Here is a 17,954-nt window from a genome sequence, read left to right as displayed (position 1 = left end):
GAAACTAACATTATTGTTAATCAACTATGCTGTGCCTGCTGCATGGTGCTTCAGTTGTGTTGGACTCTGTGTGACCCTGTGGACTACAGTCCACCAGGCTCCTCTGTCCATGGGGTTCCCTAGGCAAGAGTACTGGAGTGGGTTGCCATGCCCTCCTCCAGGGGATCTTCCTGACCCAGGGATCAAACCCAGGTTTCCTGAATAGCAGGCAGATTCTTTAGCACTGCACCACCAGGAAAGCCCCTAATCAACTACACTCCAATATAAAATAACATTTTAAAAAAGCAGACTTAATTCTTAAGAACTTTTTAAGGGGTAGTTGTCTGACAGTGGTATAGGCTGCCTATAAAGTAATGAGATTGCTGTCACTAGACCTATTTAAATAGAGGTATTATCATAATCCACTGACCAAGTTTTAGGAGAAATCCTGCCAAAGGAAGAGGTGAGGCTGAAGTGGCTTACAGTGAAGGACACAGAACTCTTCCAACTCTAAATGTCTATGGTTTTAGGTTACAGTTTCTATTTGGAAAATCAGGGTTGGATATGCCTTGTCTTGGCGTCGTCCTCTTTGGGTTGATTGTGTCTGGGACTCTCTGTGCTTCTTTGGACCTGGATGTCTGTTTTCTTTTCCCAAGTTAGGCAAGTTTCAGCTATTTTGTCTTCGAATAATTTTTCTGCCCCGTTCTCTCTCTCTTTTCCTTCTGGGACCCCTACACATGAATGTTAGTATGCTTGATGTTGTCCCTGAGGTGTCTTAAACCGTCCTCATTTCTTTTTACTTTTTATTCTTTCCTTCTGTTCAGTGATTTTCAGTGCTCTGCCTTCCAGTTCACTCATCTGTTCTTCTGTATCATTTAATCTACTGTTGACTCTTTCTAGTGTATTTTTTATTTTAGTTATTGAATTTAAATTTTTTAATTGAAGTATAGTTGATAAGAACAAAATAATGCCATTTAAAGCAATGCGGATGCAAACAGAGATGATCAGTTATTGTATTCTTAATCCTTGTTCCTCTTTATATTTTTTAACTCTTTGTTAAAAACCTCTAACTTCTCACTGTGTTCATCTAGTCTTCTCCCAAGTTCTTTGAACATCTTCATGATCGTTACTTGAACCCTTTGTCTCTACCTCACTTAGCTGTTCTTCTAAGGTTTTATCTTGTTCCTTCTTTGGAAGTCTATCTTCTGTTGCCTCATTTTGTCTAATTTGTTGTTTTTGTCTCTGTGTTTGGTAGGTTGGTTGCGTTTCCTGATGTTGGAAAGGCAGCCTTTTGTAGGAAATGTCCTATGTGTCCAGAGGCACACTCCCCTCTGGTCATCAGAGATATGTGCTCAGAGGTGTCCCTATGTGGGCTGCATGGATCCTTCTGGTGTGACAGGCTGACTGCTATGGGTGGTCTGGTAGCTGTTGCAAGTCCTTGGTCTGGTTGGCCTTGCCTTGTGTGAAGGCTGCCATAAGCTGGTTGGAAGTGTGTTATGAAGCAGCTGGCTATAGAACCCACTGGTTGGTAGAGCCAGGTTCTGAAGTGGGTAGTTGCGGGGCCAGGGTTCCTAGATCCAGTGTCAGCAGCTTGCTGGTGAGTGGGGCCAGTTCCTGAGACCATCTTGGCTGTTGGGTCAGGATGTTCCAGAGCTAGTGCTGGCCCACTGACAAATGAGGCTGGCCAAGGGGTCCCAGCACTGGTGCCAACAGGCTGATGAGTGGGGGTGGATCTCGGAGCTAATAAGCTAGAGGGAGGATTCCAAGATAGTGCTTCTTAGCACCAGTGTCTCTGTGTTAGAACAAGCACCCCCGAACGGCTGCTGCCAGTGTCTATGTCCCCAGGCTGTGCTCCAGTTGCCTCTTGCCTCTCTGGGAGGCTCTTTAAGACCAGCAGGAGGGTCTGATCCAGGGTCATGTCAAGTTACTGCCTCTGCTGTGGGTCCTGGAGCATGTGAAATTTGGGATGTGGTTATTAGCAGTGAATTATCTATTTCCCACAGCTGTCTGGCTCTCCTGAAAGTAAGCCCTGCTAGTCTTAAAGCTCTATGCTCTAGAGGCTCATTTTCCTGGTTCAGGACCGTGGGGCTAGGAAGCCTGACATGGGACTGAGACCATTTGCTCCTTGGAGAGAACCTCTACCATTCTGATTATCCTCCTGTTTGTCAGTTGCCTACCCTGTCATTCTCGTCAATAATTGTTCTGTAAATAGTTGCAATTTTGGTGTGCTAGTGGAAGGAGGTGAGCTCAGGGTCTTCCTATTCCACCATCTTGGCCACTCTCCTTCCCCAGAATGTGTTTCGAAGAAGTGATGGCATATCTGACTGTCCAAACCTGGGAAACTCTGCACTCGGAATTAGTAGGAATAAAGGAGGTGGGGGTAAGAAGTAGGGCTTTAAACAGGAAAGCAATTGAATGTTTATGTAAGGAACTTATGTCTCAGCAGTCATTCCCATACCCTTCCTCCAATTTAGAACATAGAGCATAGACATTTGGTCATATATTGCTCTATCTTCCTAGCAAAACCCTACATGACTGGTCTCTAAAAAAACTGAACAAACTTCCATAAATGTAGACTCCTTGAGGGCAGGACTCTATATCTACTTTTCCACTTTATCTCTAGAAGCTGTAAGAGTACCTGGACTATAGTAGATGTTTTGCCAGTATCTGTTGACTCAATAGACTGAAAGCTAAAGTGTCTAGTACAAAAATTAATGCTCCAGGAAAACGTTGTCATTTGTATTGAGGGGTGGGATTGAGTGCAGTCTGATGGCTGTTTACTTGCAAATTGATAGGCTTCTCCTCTATCCTGCCATAAATTTCCATTCAAGGAAGAGAGCTGGTGTGTAAACAGACCTACTTATGCAAATCAGAAGATTTTATTGATATAAAGGGGTAAGTAAGAACATTTAGGCATATGAATAAATCCCATTACCTTTTTCAGGGGATCTTCTCAACCCAGGGATTGAACCCAGGTATCCCACATTGCAGGTGGATTCTTTACCAGCTGAGCTAAAAGGAAATGAATAAATCAGTAACACAAAAGAGAAAGAAGGAAATAAACAGACAAACTGACCCCAGAGGAAATATATAACAATTTAGGAAGTGAAAGAGAAGTTAAAAATGCTAATTAATATCTCTTAAGAGATTAAATGAAACTAGATTAGGGTGTTCTGAATACCAATCAGAAAACAAAAATAAGAGAATAAAAAGTATCTTAGATTAATTATAACTCTTTAGATGAACAAAAAGCAATAGAACTAAGAACTCAAGTTGACAAAAACTTCTAGAATAGCATCATCTAACAGAACTTTAGATATTTGCACTGTCCAATTTGATAGCCACTAGTTATATGTAGCTCAAAATATGACTAGTGTGACTGGGAAACTAAATTTTAGATTTTAGTTCATAATTTTAAATTTAAACACAAATGGTCACATTTGGCTCATGACTACTATATTGGACAATATAGTTTTAGAATATAAAGCATGGAAATAAAAAAAGAAATGTAAACAGTGGAAGAAAAGAAATATACGTAATCAACTCAGGAGATCCCACTATCAAATAATAGGAACCTCAGAAAGATAAGACATAAAAAAAGATTAATATGTCAAGGAATGAATAGATTTTGTAGAGACTTCAGATCTTAAAAGAGCCACAAAATATTCATCTACATATATCCTTGGAAATTTTAGAACATCAAGGAGGAGAAAAAGAAGGGTCCAGTATGTTGCCCAAGGCTACGAAGCCAGTAAGTGGTAAACCCAGTTTTTGCTTTCAGGCAAACTTGCTACTATGCTTGTGTGCTTAACATAACAATGTAGACATTCCCAAGTGTTAGAGTCTGTATATATAAAAGGCATGATATATTTGGTTGTGGTTAGCAGACCCAGTTATTGTTAAGGGTGGGCTTCCCTGGTGGCTCAGACGGTAAAGAACCTGCCTGCAATGCAGGAGACCCGAGTTTGATCCTTGGGTCCAGAAGATCCCCTGGAGAAGGAAATGGCAACCCACTCCAGCATTCTTGCCTGGAGAATCCCATGGACAGAGAAGCCTGGTGGGCTATAGTACATGGGGTCGCAAAGAGCTGGACATGACTGAGCGACTAATACCACCAACACCAGAAATGTAAAAGTGTAAGTGATACTGTCAAAAGTTGCTAGAAAAAGAAACATACTTTTATTGGAAAGGTAACAGGAATTAGAATAATGAAAATATTAAATAATGACAAAGGGAGAGGAGAAGAAAGGTAGTGAAATCATTTAAATCATCACCTCTCATAGTGGAAATATCATTTAAAACTGACAAATTTTATGCAAGAAGTTACTGCCAGAAAAATCTTAAAAATATATTTAAGAGACTTTTTTCTCTGAGGAATGGGACTGGGGTTAAAAAGATTTGAGCCAGAATGATTCTTATAAACTGTCAATCTGGTTTATCATTCCCCTGCTTAAAAAGACAATAATATTTTATTGTTCTCAAGATAAATACAATATGGCTTACCAAGCCCTTGTAACCTTTCTAGCCTTATCTCTTACCATTTATCCCTGATATTCTAAGTTCTGCTGCTGCTGCTGCTAAGTCGCTTCAGTCGTGTCCGACTCTGTGCGACCCCATAGACGGCAGCCCACCAGGCTCCGCCATCCCTGGGATTCTCCAGGCAAGAACACTGGAGTGGGTTGTCATTTCCTTCTCCAATGCATGAAAGTGAAAAGTGAAAGTGAAGTCGCTCAGTCGTGTCCGACTCTTTGCGACCCCATGGACTGCAGCCCACCAGGCTCCTCCGTCCATGGGATTCTAAGTTCTAGTCAGATTTAATTTGACTTCCTTGAACCCATAGTACTCTCTTGCCTCCAGTCTTTGAATAAGAATTTCACTCTATCTGGAAAGCTATTTCTTTTCCTCTTTGTGGGATAGATTCCTAACTATTCTCAAGTTCCAGTTTAAACATCAGTTCCCTTGGGAAAGCTTTTCTTGATCCTGCTAAACAGAGTAAGAAGATATTGCTGTTCTCATAAACTGTGTTTTCCTGACCTTAGCACTTAGAGCAGAAAGTCTGACACTTGTTTCCTTCTCCCACTTCTAACCATCTTCTCTCCTCACCCATGGTCAGAAATGAAATCTGGGGATTGGCTTGGTCATGACCAACTCATGAAACTAATGTGAGGACATTTTGTAAGGTGCTCCATGGAAAAAGGGAGGTACAGGAAAAAGGGAGGTACAGGCACTCAGCATAATAAGGTCAAAGTTATTATTTGATAAGAAATAGATTCAAAGTAATGGTAATAGGAGGAGTAAAGTTGATTCATTTACCAGAAAAGGAGCTCTCAAAATGAAAATAATTTTCATGCTCATGAGTTATATTTGAATTCAAATGCTTATGAGAAAACCAGCCAAAGCATGAAATGGGAATCTCACCATTGCTTCTCACTACATCCCCCCACCCCACCCCCAGCACCATGAGACCACCATCCGCCTTTCCCTTGACCTACCCGTGCATTCTTACCCGACTAGGGTCATTGACAGATACTAAAACTAGTGAAGTGAAGTCACTCAGTCGTGTCTGACTCTTTGCGACCCCATGGGCTGTAGCCTACCAGGCTCCTCCCTCCATAGGATTCTCCAGGCAAGAGTACTGGAGTGGGTTGCCATTTCCTTCTCCAGGGGATCTTCCAGACGCAGGGATCATACCCAGGTCTCCCGCATTCTAGACAGATGCTTTAACCTCTGAGCCACCAGGGAAGCATCAGAAAAAATTGAGGAGGAAGAATCATGAAATTCTGTAATGCCCAACATTGAGGAATTTTCAATATATAAGAAAGGACTTAGGGCTTCAATATTCAGAAGGGAGAGATGGCATTTTAGATGGGGATAAGAGGTCTTGGACAAAAAGAGCTATTAAGGTTATATTCATTCACTCATTTACCAAATAGTTATTGAATGCCTACATTATACATCTAGTTCTCACAGCTCCTTGAGCCAAGTTTCTTTGCATGCAGTTCAGAAGGCTTCATAGGCCCCAGGAACTTTTGAAATTCTAGGCAAAATTTTGAGAGTGTTTATTTTTCTAGCAAGACAGTCCACATATTCCATCAGCATATCATAGAACTCTATCACTCTTTGTCTGTTATGGAAAGAATATACAAAATAAAGAATCCCAAGTTGTAGTCTCTGTTTTCAAGATATTTTCAATTTGGCAGATGAAGCAAGTATAAAGCCAACTAAGGTAGAATATTATAATCAATAAATGAGGAGTAAATATAAAAAGTCTTATAATCAATGAAGAGAGAGATCATGTATGTTGGGGAGATTAGGAAAGATTTAGGGAAAAGGTGGGACTAAACCTGAGTAGAAATTATCTTAATTTAAACTGAATAGAAATTATCCAGGTAGACAGAAAAGAGACAGGCATTCCAAATAGATAAAATTATGCTAATAAGTCTCTAAAGTAAGGACAGTTATAGGATGTCCTAATTATGACAAATAGTCTAGTCTGGTTTAACACACGGTTAGCTCTTGGAGTGTTGTGGGGGTCAGAGTATAAAAGGTGGCTTATCTCTAGAATATGGAGAGCCTTAAGGCCAAGCTGAAGACCTCAGATTTTATCTTTCAGAAAATGCCAATTTTTTAAAAAAGGGGGAGTGATGACAAACAGAAATCAGACTTTTAAAATTTTTGGTGATTTGAGTGCTTGCCATTGATGTCCTGAGGGTTCAGAAAATGATAACCTACTCAGAAATCTTCCCTGGTGGCTCAGATGGTAAAGTGTCTGCCTACAATGCCTACCATGCAGGAGACCCGGCTTCAATCCCTGGGTCAGGAAGATCTTCTGGAGAAGGAAATGGCAACCCACTACAGTATTCTTGCCTGGAAAATCCCATGGATGGTGGAACCTGGTAGGCTACAGTCCATGGGGTCGCAAAGAGTCAGACATGACTGAGCGACTTCCACTTCGCTCAGAAATCTACCTCTTGGGTTAATTCCAGATTATTGCATGTGACTGTCAGCTCTTTTACTAACAAGTAAACAAGTGCTTATTACATATTACACAGATCACAATCTTCAGCAGATTACAGTCCCAGTACACTTGCTGAACAAACTCATAATTAATATGACTGAATGAAAATATTAGCAATGTGTAGTTAGTGCAAAAGATGGAGCACAGATGGCTTTATATTTAACTAATGGCCACTGACTTTTAGTTTGAGTGGAACCAAGTTCCAGGACTTTGTTTTCTCAGAAAAGAGTGGGATTAATTAAATGCATATGTAAATTTCATAAACGAGGGGACAATAATTTTGGGTAGTACTAGGATCACAGAAAATGGGGGTAGGTTTTGAGTCTTCTCCCTCATTGAATAAACCTGGGATGATAAGAAGGTGCTCTGGAAGAATATGGGAAACAAATGAGAGATCAGTTCTGACTAGATAGAAAGAGAAGAACTTTGATGCTGAAATTAGGGTCTAATGATTACCTTCATTAGTTAATTCTTTTCCTTGTTTTCTGTTAGCTAAAGGTAGATGTTGGGATGAGGGATTATTTGAGTTGCTTTGAGAGTTACAGCTGAATAAGCCAAATGTTAGAATAAAAGTAATTTTTTTAGTCCCGAGAATAACCTTGGTGGTGGCTATTTCAGTCTCATAATTTGGAATATGAAACAGTGGAGGCCCAGACAACTTAAGTGGCTTGCAAGAGAACACATGGATAGTAAAGTGAAGAAACAGACCGGAATGACTACTTCACCACTGTATGCATGTTGCTTAGGATGCCTGGCACATAGGAAATGCTCGCTAAATATTTGTCCAATTAATAGCTGAGTGAACCCCAGGCTTCTGATTCCTTGTAGCAATCGTTCCACTATACCGTATAAACTATGGGAGATTTAATTTAAAAAGAGTGTCTTTGAGCAAACAGGACCTGGTTGTACCTGTACAATGTCAAAGGATAAAGATTATCACAATATAGGTAGATTTCCCTAGAAATATAATCTCACTTTCCATGATATGTTCATTTTCTAAGGCTGTTATCACTAAGTGCCAAAGACTGGTTGGCTTAACCAACAGAAATTTATTTTCTCAAAGTTATGGAGGCTAGAAGTAAAAAGTTAAGGTGTTAGTCCAGTTGATTTCTTCTGAGAGCCATAAGGGAAGGATCTGTTCCTTGCTTCTATCCTTGGCTTGTAGACATCTATCTTCTCCCTGTGTCTATACATCATTTTCCCTTTGTCTGTGTCCATTTTCCCCCTTCTTATAAGGACACTCAATATTCATATTGGATTAAGGCCCCACCTATTGACCTCATTTTAATTTGGTTACCATTTGAATACTATATATCCAAATATGGTTAGATTCTAAGGCACTGAAGCTTAGGACTTCATCATTCGAAACTTTGGTGGGGGGACATAATTCATAAAACATGGAGACCAAATTTTCCATCACACAGCATAATAAACCCTCAACCCCATTTTCCAGCATCAGCCAAGGTGATGTTAATAGAGCTCCCAGTTTATAGTTCAGTTCAGTTCAGTCACTCAGTCGTGTCCAACTCTTTGCGACCCCATGAATCGCAGCACGCCAGGCCTCCCTGTCCATCGCCGACTCCCGGAGTTCACTCAGACTCGCGTCCATCGAGTCCGTGATGCCATCCAGCCATCTCATCCTCGGTCGTCCCCTTCTACTACTGCCCCCCATCCCTCCCAGCATCAAAGTCTTTTCCAGTGAGTCAACTCTTCGCATGAGGTGGCCAAAGTACTGGAGTTACAGCTTTAGCATCATTCCTTCCATAGAAATGCCAGGGCTGATCTCCTTCAGAATGGACTGGTTGGATCTCCTTGCAGTCCAAGGGACTCTCAAGAGTCTTCTCCAACACCACAGTTCAAAAGCATCAATTCCTCGGCACTCAGCCTTCTTCACAGTCCAACTCTCACATCCATACTTGACCACTGGAGAAACCATAGCCTTGACTAAGATGGACCTTAGTCGGCAAAGTAATGTCTCTGCTTTTGAATATGCTATCTAGGTTGGTCATAACTTTTCTTCCAAGGAGTAAGCGTCTTTTAATTTCATGGCTGCAATCACCATTTGCAGTGATTTTGGAGCCCCCAAAAATAAAGTCTGACACTGTTTCCACTGTTTCTTTATCTATTTCCCATGGAGTGATGGGACTGGATGCCATGATCTTAGTTTTCTGAATGTTGAGCTTTAAGCCAACTTTTTCACTCTCCTCTTTTACTTTCATCAAGAGGCTTTTTAGCTCCTCTTCACTTTCTGCCATAAGGGTGGTGTCATCTGCATATCTGAGATTATTGATATTTCTCCCAGCAACCTTGATTCCAGCTTGTGTTTCTTCCAGTCCAGCGTTACTCATGATGTACTCTGCATATATGTTAAATAAGCAGGGTGACAATATACAGCCTTAACGTACTCCTTTTCCTATTTGGAACCAGTCTGTTGTTCCATGTCCAGTTCTAACTGTTGCTTCCTGGCCTGCATACAGATTTCTCAAGAGGCAGGTCAGGTGGTCTGGTATTCCCATCTCTCTCAGAATTTTCCACAGTTTATTGTGATCCACACAGTCAAAGGCTTTGGCATAGTCAATAAAGCAGAAATAGATGTTTTTCTGGAACTCTCTCGCTTTTTCTATGATCCAACAGATGTTGGCAATTTGATCTCTGGTTCCTCTGCCTTTTCTAAAACCAGCTTAACATCAGGAAGTTCATGGATCACATATTGCTGAACCTAGCTTGGAGAATTTTGAGCATTACTTTACTAGCATGTGAGATGAGTGCAATTTTGCAGTAGTTTGAGCATTCTTTGGCATTGCATTTCTTTGGGATTGGAATGAAAACTGACCTTTTCCAGTCCTGTGGCCACTGCTGAGTTTTCCAAATTTGCTGGCATATTGAGTGCAGCACTTTCACAGCATCATCTTTCAGGATTTGAAATAGCTGAACTGGAATTCCATCACCTCCACTAGCTTTGTTCGTAGTGATGCTTTCTAAGGCCCACTTGACTTCACATTCCAAGATGTCTGGTTCTAGCTGAGTGATCACACCATCGTGATTATCCGGGTCGTGAAGATCCTTTTTATACAGTTCTTTTGTGTATTCTTGCCATCTCTTCTTAATATCTTCTGCTTCTGTTAGGTCCATACCATTTTTGTCCTTTATTGTGCCCATATTTGCATGAAACGTTCCCTTGGTATATCTAATTTTCTTGAAGAGATCTGTAGTCTTTCCCATTTTGTTCTCTTCCTCTATTTCTTTGCATTGATCGCGGGAGAAGGCTTTCTTATCTCTTCTTGCTATTCTAACTCTGTATTCAGATACTTATATCTTTCCTTTTCTTCTTGGCTTTTCGCTTCTCTTCTTTTCACAGCTATTTGTAAGGCCTCCCCAGACAGCCATTTTGCTTTTTGGCATTTCTTTTCAATGGGGATGGTCTTTATCTCTGTCTCCTGTAGAATGTCACAAACATCATTCCATAGTTCATCAGGCACTCTATCTATCAGATCTAGTCCCTAAAATCTATTTCTCACTTCCACTGTATAATCATAAGGGGTTTGATTTAAGTCATACCTGAATGGTCTAGCGGTTTTCCCTGCTTTCTTCAATTTAAGTCTGAATTTGGCAATAAGGAGTTCATGATCTGAGCCACAGTCAGCTCCTGGTCTTGTTTTTGTTGACTGTATAGAGCTTCTCCAATCTTTTGCTGCAGAGAATATAATCAATCTGATTCCAGTGTTGACCATCTGGTGATGTCCATGTGTAGAGTCTTCTCTTGTGTTGTTGGAAGAGAGTGTTTGCTTTGACCAGTGCATTATCTTGGCAAAACTCTATTAGTCTTTGCCCTGCTTCATTCCGTATTCCAAGGCCAAATTGCCTGTTACTCCAGGTGTTTCTTGACCTCCTACTTTTGCATTCCAGTCCTCTATAATGAAAAGGACATCTTTTTTGGGGTGTTAGTTCTAAAAGATCTTGTAGGTCTTCATAGAACCGTTCAACTTCAGCTTCTTCAGTGTTACTGTTTGGGCCATAGACTTGGATTACTGTGATATTTAATGGTTTGCCTTGGAAATGAACAGAGATCATTTGTCATTTTTGAGATTGCATGCAAGTACTGCATTTTGGACTCTTCTGTTGACCATGATGGCTACTCCATTTCTTCTGAGGGATTCCTGCCCGCAGTAGTAGATATAATGGTCATCTGAGTTAAATTCACCCATTCCAGTCCATTTTAGTTCACTGATTCCTAGAATGTCGACGTTCACTCTTGCCATCTCCTGTTTGACCACTTCCAATTTGCCTTGATTCATGGACCTGACATTCCAGGTTCCTATGCAATATTGCTTTTTACAGCATTGGACCTTACTTCTATCACCAGTCACATCCACAGCTGGTATTGTTTTTGCTTTGGCTCCATCCCTTCATTCTTTCTGGATTTATTTCTCCACTGACCTCCAGTAGCATATTGGGCACCTACTGACCTGGGGAGTTCCTCTTTCAGTATCCTTTCATTTTGCCTTTTCATACTGTTCATGGGGTTCTCAAGGCAAGAATACTGAAGTGGTTTACCATTCCCTTCTCCAGTGGACCACATTCTGTCAGACCTCTCCACCATGACCTGCCCATCTTGGGTTGCCCCGCGGGCATGGCTTAGTTTCATTGAGTTAGACAAGGCTGTGGTGGCTGCCTGGGCGCAGGAGGGCCTAGAGGAGTCATCCCACGCTGAAGGTCAGGAAGGGCAGCAGGAGGAGAAACCCCTTATCCAAGGTAAGGAGCAGGGACTGTGCTTTGCTGGAGCAGCCATCAAGAGATACCCCACGCCCAACGTAAGAGAAACCCAAGTAAAATGATAGGTGTTGCAAGAGGGCATCAGAGGGCAGACACACTGAAACCATACTCACAGAAATCTAGTCAATCTAATCACACTAGGACCACAGTTTATAGTTAATAAGAGTCAGTTCTTAGGCAGGTTGATAAGTCCGGGGTCCCCGAGGAGGAGAAAGGGGTCTAGGGCTCTCAAAGCGGAAATAGGGGTCTGGAATTCTCAAGGAGGTGGAAAGGACAAACATCTTTTTTCTCTAAATTCCTTAGTCCTAGTCACATAAAATGTTATTTTTTTTTTTTTTCCTTTAAGCCAGGAACTGATGATTACACAACAAACAACTCAGTTTAAACTCTGTACTAAGGATTATGTAAAAACAATGTATCCTGCTTGAGGACAGTTTCTCCTTCCTGAAAACCTTCTGGCTAATCCTGTTATCTTAAAATGTAAATTATGGGAGTGGGTCTAGTAAGATCTTTACAACCTTGAGACATTCTTTTGATTTATTATAATAACTAGTTAAAAAGTATATAACTCTCTTAGCTAACACTAGTGAAGGGGACATTCTCCATCCCCCTTTTGATGTCTGTGTCAGAAGCTTTCTCTGTCCCTTATTATACTTTAATAAAACTTTGCTATACAAAAGCTCTTGAGTGATCAAGCTTGGTCCCTGGTCCCGAAGTTAAATCTTCTTCTTTGGAGTTCAGGAATCTGAAGCTGTTCACCTTAAGCTATCAGTTAAGCAGCCAATTTCCCAAAAGCCTCAAGGTTCTTCCCATGCATGTACATTATCCTGGTGGAGCAGGAGGGTTGCCTACCAGCATGTTCTCCTGTCAGCATGCTAAAATAAGAGCCATAGGGCATAGGCTGGCTGATTTTTTTTTTAAGTACATGCTATTATAATTGTGAAACAATTGTGAAACAATACTTTCTTCTTTGGAAATTGGCTCTTTCCTCATCTTGTGAAGTGCTGCAAGAAGTGTGAAGGACTTTAATTATCTTTATCATGGTTATTATGTTGAACAGTCACTTAGAAGCATCCTGGGGTTGGGATTTATAAGGAGGCTGTGGAATGAGTGTCTACTGAGAGGACCCTGGGGAAAGCCAGTGAGACTCTTTCCAGGGTTTTTGTGAAGATTCTTAGTAAGTAAAAGCATACACTTAAGAGGAAAGTACTTTTGTAGTTAGAAATCATTTGAAAGAGATGGCGCTCCAAGATAGTACCAGGGGATTCCCAAGATTTGTCTTTAGTGGGCATCTGCTATTTGTGTTAAAGTGGGGGAGAAGCTCTTGCTCCTTGAAAAAAGTGCCACCTTACTCTATCAGAATGATACTCAGGAGCCATAGGCTTAGCTTTCTTGTCTCCACCATTGACCAAAATGTTGTGTCTACCTTAGAAAATCTTCTCAACCATGACCCTCAAAATTAGAAATGGTACTTCTTGGATTTATTCCTAGTTACCAAGGTGTGACTATTAAATATAGATTCCAGCAGGTGGAACAGGGGTGTTTGGATCTTTAGATGGTAGTCTGATGCTTTTGGCCGGATTGTTAGTAAGCACCTTCTGACTAAGTCACCTCATGGATTGTGTTGCTTAAATCAAGAGGTCATTTAATTTTTGTATTGCCGAGCTGAAGTTTCAGGCCATTTTTTTCTGTTGGCTCATCAGACATCAGAGACCAAGAAGCTGCTGTGTTCTTAGAAGGAAATATTAACAAATACTGGAAGTACTATTATTTGTCATGAGCAGTGTGTCACCACCAGAAAGTGTTACTAAAAGGTATGTGAGATATGGCTGCTTGCTGCTTAAAAGCCAATAAACAGGCCAGGTTTGTAGAAAGCAAAGTTTGCTCTTCTTCAGATTCTGGCAACTGGCGGTGGGGGTGGTGGACATCTGTCCAAAGGCTGACTGCCCCCACTGGCAACCAATGGGGCAAGAGCTTTTATAGACAGAAGTGAAGGGTGAGGGGAGTATACACAGAACAGCACAGTCATCTCTGACAGTCATCTTCAAATTGGCATTGATGGTCTGACCAGCATCATGCTGGTTGTGTTAGATATAGTTATCTTCAATTCCAGGATCCATTTGTTTCCATTTCTTTGAGGCCAGTTGTCAGAATTGTGGTACCTTATGTCATGGCTAAAGTCTGGTCATCATGTAGTTAACCTCTCTACCTGGTGGGGATTTTGGTATCTATAATACAGCTCACAGGATATGGCTCAGAATATTATCTAAAACTCTTGAGAAGGAATTAAAGGTCTTTGACTATGCTTCAGTTCAGTCACTCAGTCGTATCTGACTCTTTGTGACCCCATGGACTGTAGCACACCAGGCTTCCCTGTCCATCACCAACTCCTGGAGGTTACTCAAACTTATGTTCATCAAGTGAATGACGCCATCCAACCATCTCATCCTCTGTCATACCCTTTTCCTCCCGCCTTCAGTCTTTCCCTGCATCAGGGTCTTTTCCAATGAGTCAGTTCTTCGCATCAAATGGCCAAAGTATGGACGCTTCGGCTTCAGGATCAGTCGTTCCTATGAATATTCAGGACTGATTTCCTTTAGGATGGACTGGTTAGATCTCCCTGCAGTTCAAGAGACTCTCAAGAGTCTTCTTCAACACCAGAGTTGCTGCTGCTGCTGCTAAGTCACTTCAGTTGTATCCGACTCTGTGTGATCCCATAGACGGCAGCCCACCAGGCTCCCCCATCACTGGGATTCTCCAGGCAAGAACACTGGAGTGGGTTTCCATTTCCTTCTTGAATGCATGAAAGTGAAAAGTCAAAGTGAAGTCACTCAGTCGTGTCTGACTCTTAGCTACTGCATAGACTGCAGCCTACCATGCTCCTCTGTCCATGGGATTTTCCAGGCTAGAGTACTGGAGTGGGGTGCCATTGCCTTCTCCACACCAGAGTTAAAAAGCATTAATTCTTCAGCACTCAGCTTTCTTTTTAGTCCAACTCTCAGATCCATACATGACCAGTGGAAAAACCATAGCTTTGACTAGATGGACCTTTGTTGGCAAAGTAATGTCTCTGCTTTTGAATATGCTGTCTAGGTTGTTCATAGCTTTGCTTCCAAGGAGCAAGCATCTTTTGATTTCATGGCTTCAGTCACCATCTGCAGTGATTTTGGAGCCCAAGAAAAGAAAGTCTCTTACTGTTTCCATTGTTTCCTCATCTATCTGCCAGAAGTGATGGAACCAGATGCCATGATCTTAGTTTTCTGAATGTTGAGCTTTAAGCCAGCTTTTTCACTCTCCTATTTCACTTTCATCAAGAGGCTCTTTCATTCCTCTTCACTTTCTGCCATAAGGGTGGTGTCATTTGCATATCTGAGATTATTGATATTTCTCCCAGCAACCTTGATTCCAGCTTGTGCTTCTTCCAGCCCGGCATTTCTCATGATGTACTCTGCATCAAGTTAAATAAGCAGGGTGACAATACACAGCCTTGACACACTCCTTTCTGAATTTGAAACCAGTCTGTTGTTCTATGTCCAGTTCTAACTGTTGCTTCTTGACCTCCATATAGATTTCTCAGAAGGCAGGTCAGGTGGTCTGGTATTCCCATCTTTTTAAGAATTTTCCACAGTTTGTTGTGATCCACACAGTCAAAGGCTTTGGCATAGTCAACGAAGCAGAAGTAGATGTTTTTCTGGAATTCTCTTGCTTTTTCTATGATTCAATGGATGTTGGCAATTTGATCTCTAGTTCCTCTGCCTTTTCTAAATCCAGCTTGAACATGTGGAAGTTCTTGGTTCAACTCAGCAGTGGCCACAGGCCTGGAAAAGGTCAGTTTTCATTCCAATCCCAAAGGCAATGCCAAAGAATGCTCGAACTACTGCAAAATTGCACTCATCTCACATGCTAGTAAAGTAGTGCTCAAAATTCTCCAAGCCAGGCTTCAACAATGCATGAACCTGAACTTCCAGATTTTCAAGCTGGTTTTGGAAAAGGCAAAGGAACCAGAGATCAAATTGCCAACATCTGCCTGGATCATCGAAAAAGCAAGAGAGTTCCAGAAAAACATCTACTTCTGCTTCGTTGACTATGCCAAAGCCTTTGACTGTGTGGATCACAATAAACGTGGAAAATTCTGAAAGAGATGGGAATACCAGACCACCTAACCTGTCTCTTGAGAAATCTGTATGCAGGTCAGGAAGCAACAGTTAGAACTGGACATGGAACAACAGACTGGTTCCAAATAGGAAAAGGAGTACGTTAAGGCTGTATATTGTCACCCTGCTTATTTAACTTCTATGCAGAGTACATCATGAGAAGTGCTGGGCTGGAAGAAGCACAGGCTGGAATCAAGATTGCTGGGAGAAATATCAGTAACCTCAGATATGCAGATGACACCACCCTTACTGCTGAAAGTGAAGAGGAACTCAAAAGCCTCTTGATGAAAGTGAAGGAGGAGAGCAAAAATGTTGGCTTAAAGCTCAACATTCAGAAAACTAAGATCATGGCATCTGGTCCCATCACTTCATGGGAAATAGATGGGGAAACCGTGAAAGCAGTGTCAGACTTTGTTTTTCTGGGCTCCAAAATCACTGCAGATGGTGACTGCAGCCATGAAATTAAAAGACGCTTACTCCTTGGAAGAAAAGTTATGACCAACCTAGATAGCATATTCAAAAGCAGAGACATTACTTTGCTAACAAAAGTCCATCTAGTCAAGGCTATGGTTTTTCCAGTGGTCATGTATGGATGTGAGAGTTGGACTGTGAAGAAAGCTGAGTGCCCAAGAATTGATGCTTTTGAACTGTGGTGTTGGAAAAGGCTCTTGAGAGTCCCTTTGACTGCAAGAAGATCCAACCAGTCTATCCTAAAGGAGATCAGTCCTGGGTGTTCATTGGAAGGACTGATGCTGAAGCTGAAACTCAATACTTTGGCCACTTCGTGTGAAGAGTTGACTCATTGGAAAAGACCCTAATGCTAGGAAGGATTGGGGGCAGGACGAGAAGGGGACGACCGAGGATGAGATGGCTGGATGGCATCACTGACTCGATGGACATGGGTTTGGGTGGACTCCGGGAGTTGGTGATGGACAGGGAGGCCTGGCATGCTGCGATTCATGGGGTTGCAGAGTCGGAGATGACCGAGTGACTGAACTGAATTGAAGCTTGGCTTGGAGGATTTTGAGCATTAACTTTGCTGTCATGTGAGATGAGCGCAATTGTGTGGTAGTCTGAACATTCTTTGGCATTGCCTTTCTTTGGCTTGGAATGAAAACTGACCTAATGATTACCTTATTATTATTTGGTCTCCTTTGACTGTTGTCCTTTGTTTCTATGTGTTCTCATTTCTCTGATTAAACTTCTTTGACCAAAGTTTTCCACAGGCAAAAGGCAGGACATGTTCCATTTCAAAAGAACAAAGACAGCTGCAGAGTCAAGAATAAAAATACTTGGAAAAAGAATCCTAACTTGAGCGTGGAAATAATATAGCATTCACTCTAATAGAGAAAAAAATGGTTGTGGAGAATAGTTTTTTTTTCTTTTTTCTTTTTCACAATTAGACATCAATAATAGTAACCAAATACCCTTAAATGACTGGAAAGTTATGTCAGTTCCCTGACCATTAAATCTTGAGTTATGGTTTGATGCACAGTTAAAACAGACAAAAATAATTGCCAAAATATTTATTATTAATTTTTTACACAGTCCAATTATTTTAACATGTCTCCAAGGTAGTATCAGTAGGGCTCAAAGGTTTGTGGGCTGACAGGGCTTGTCAAAGGTCCTCTAGGGACTTGCCCTTCTGTCCACAAAACTTCCCTTTTCCCCACCCCCAAATGCTCTGTGATCTCGTTGGCTCTAGAGCAAGACAGATGTTTACAGGATCCTAAGCAGGTCCCTTCTCAGCTAAAATTAACAAAGGCAGTAATATTCTCAAGCTCATCCAAGACTGGGGGAAAGGAACTGAATGCTACAGACTACAGCAGACATGGTTTTAAAGTTTGAACTCTGGAGTTGTTTGAGAAACGCCTTGCTTTTTGCTTCATGATATTTTAAGTATTTATGGAATTAAATGGAAAAGAAATCTAATTCCAAGTCTTAAAGATATTTCTTCCAATTATGGGCTGAATTCAGAGACTTTTTCTGGAGAAGCCATTCTTCCTGCACTATTCAGGGGTTCTTGGAAA

This window comes from Budorcas taxicolor, chromosome 3 (assembly GCF_023091745.1).
Source record: "Budorcas taxicolor isolate Tak-1 chromosome 3, Takin1.1, whole genome shotgun sequence".
Lineage (NCBI taxonomy): Eukaryota > Metazoa > Chordata > Mammalia > Artiodactyla > Bovidae > Budorcas > Budorcas taxicolor.
The sequence above is the reverse complement of the archived record's forward strand: the minus strand, read 5'-3'. Positions refer to the sequence as shown.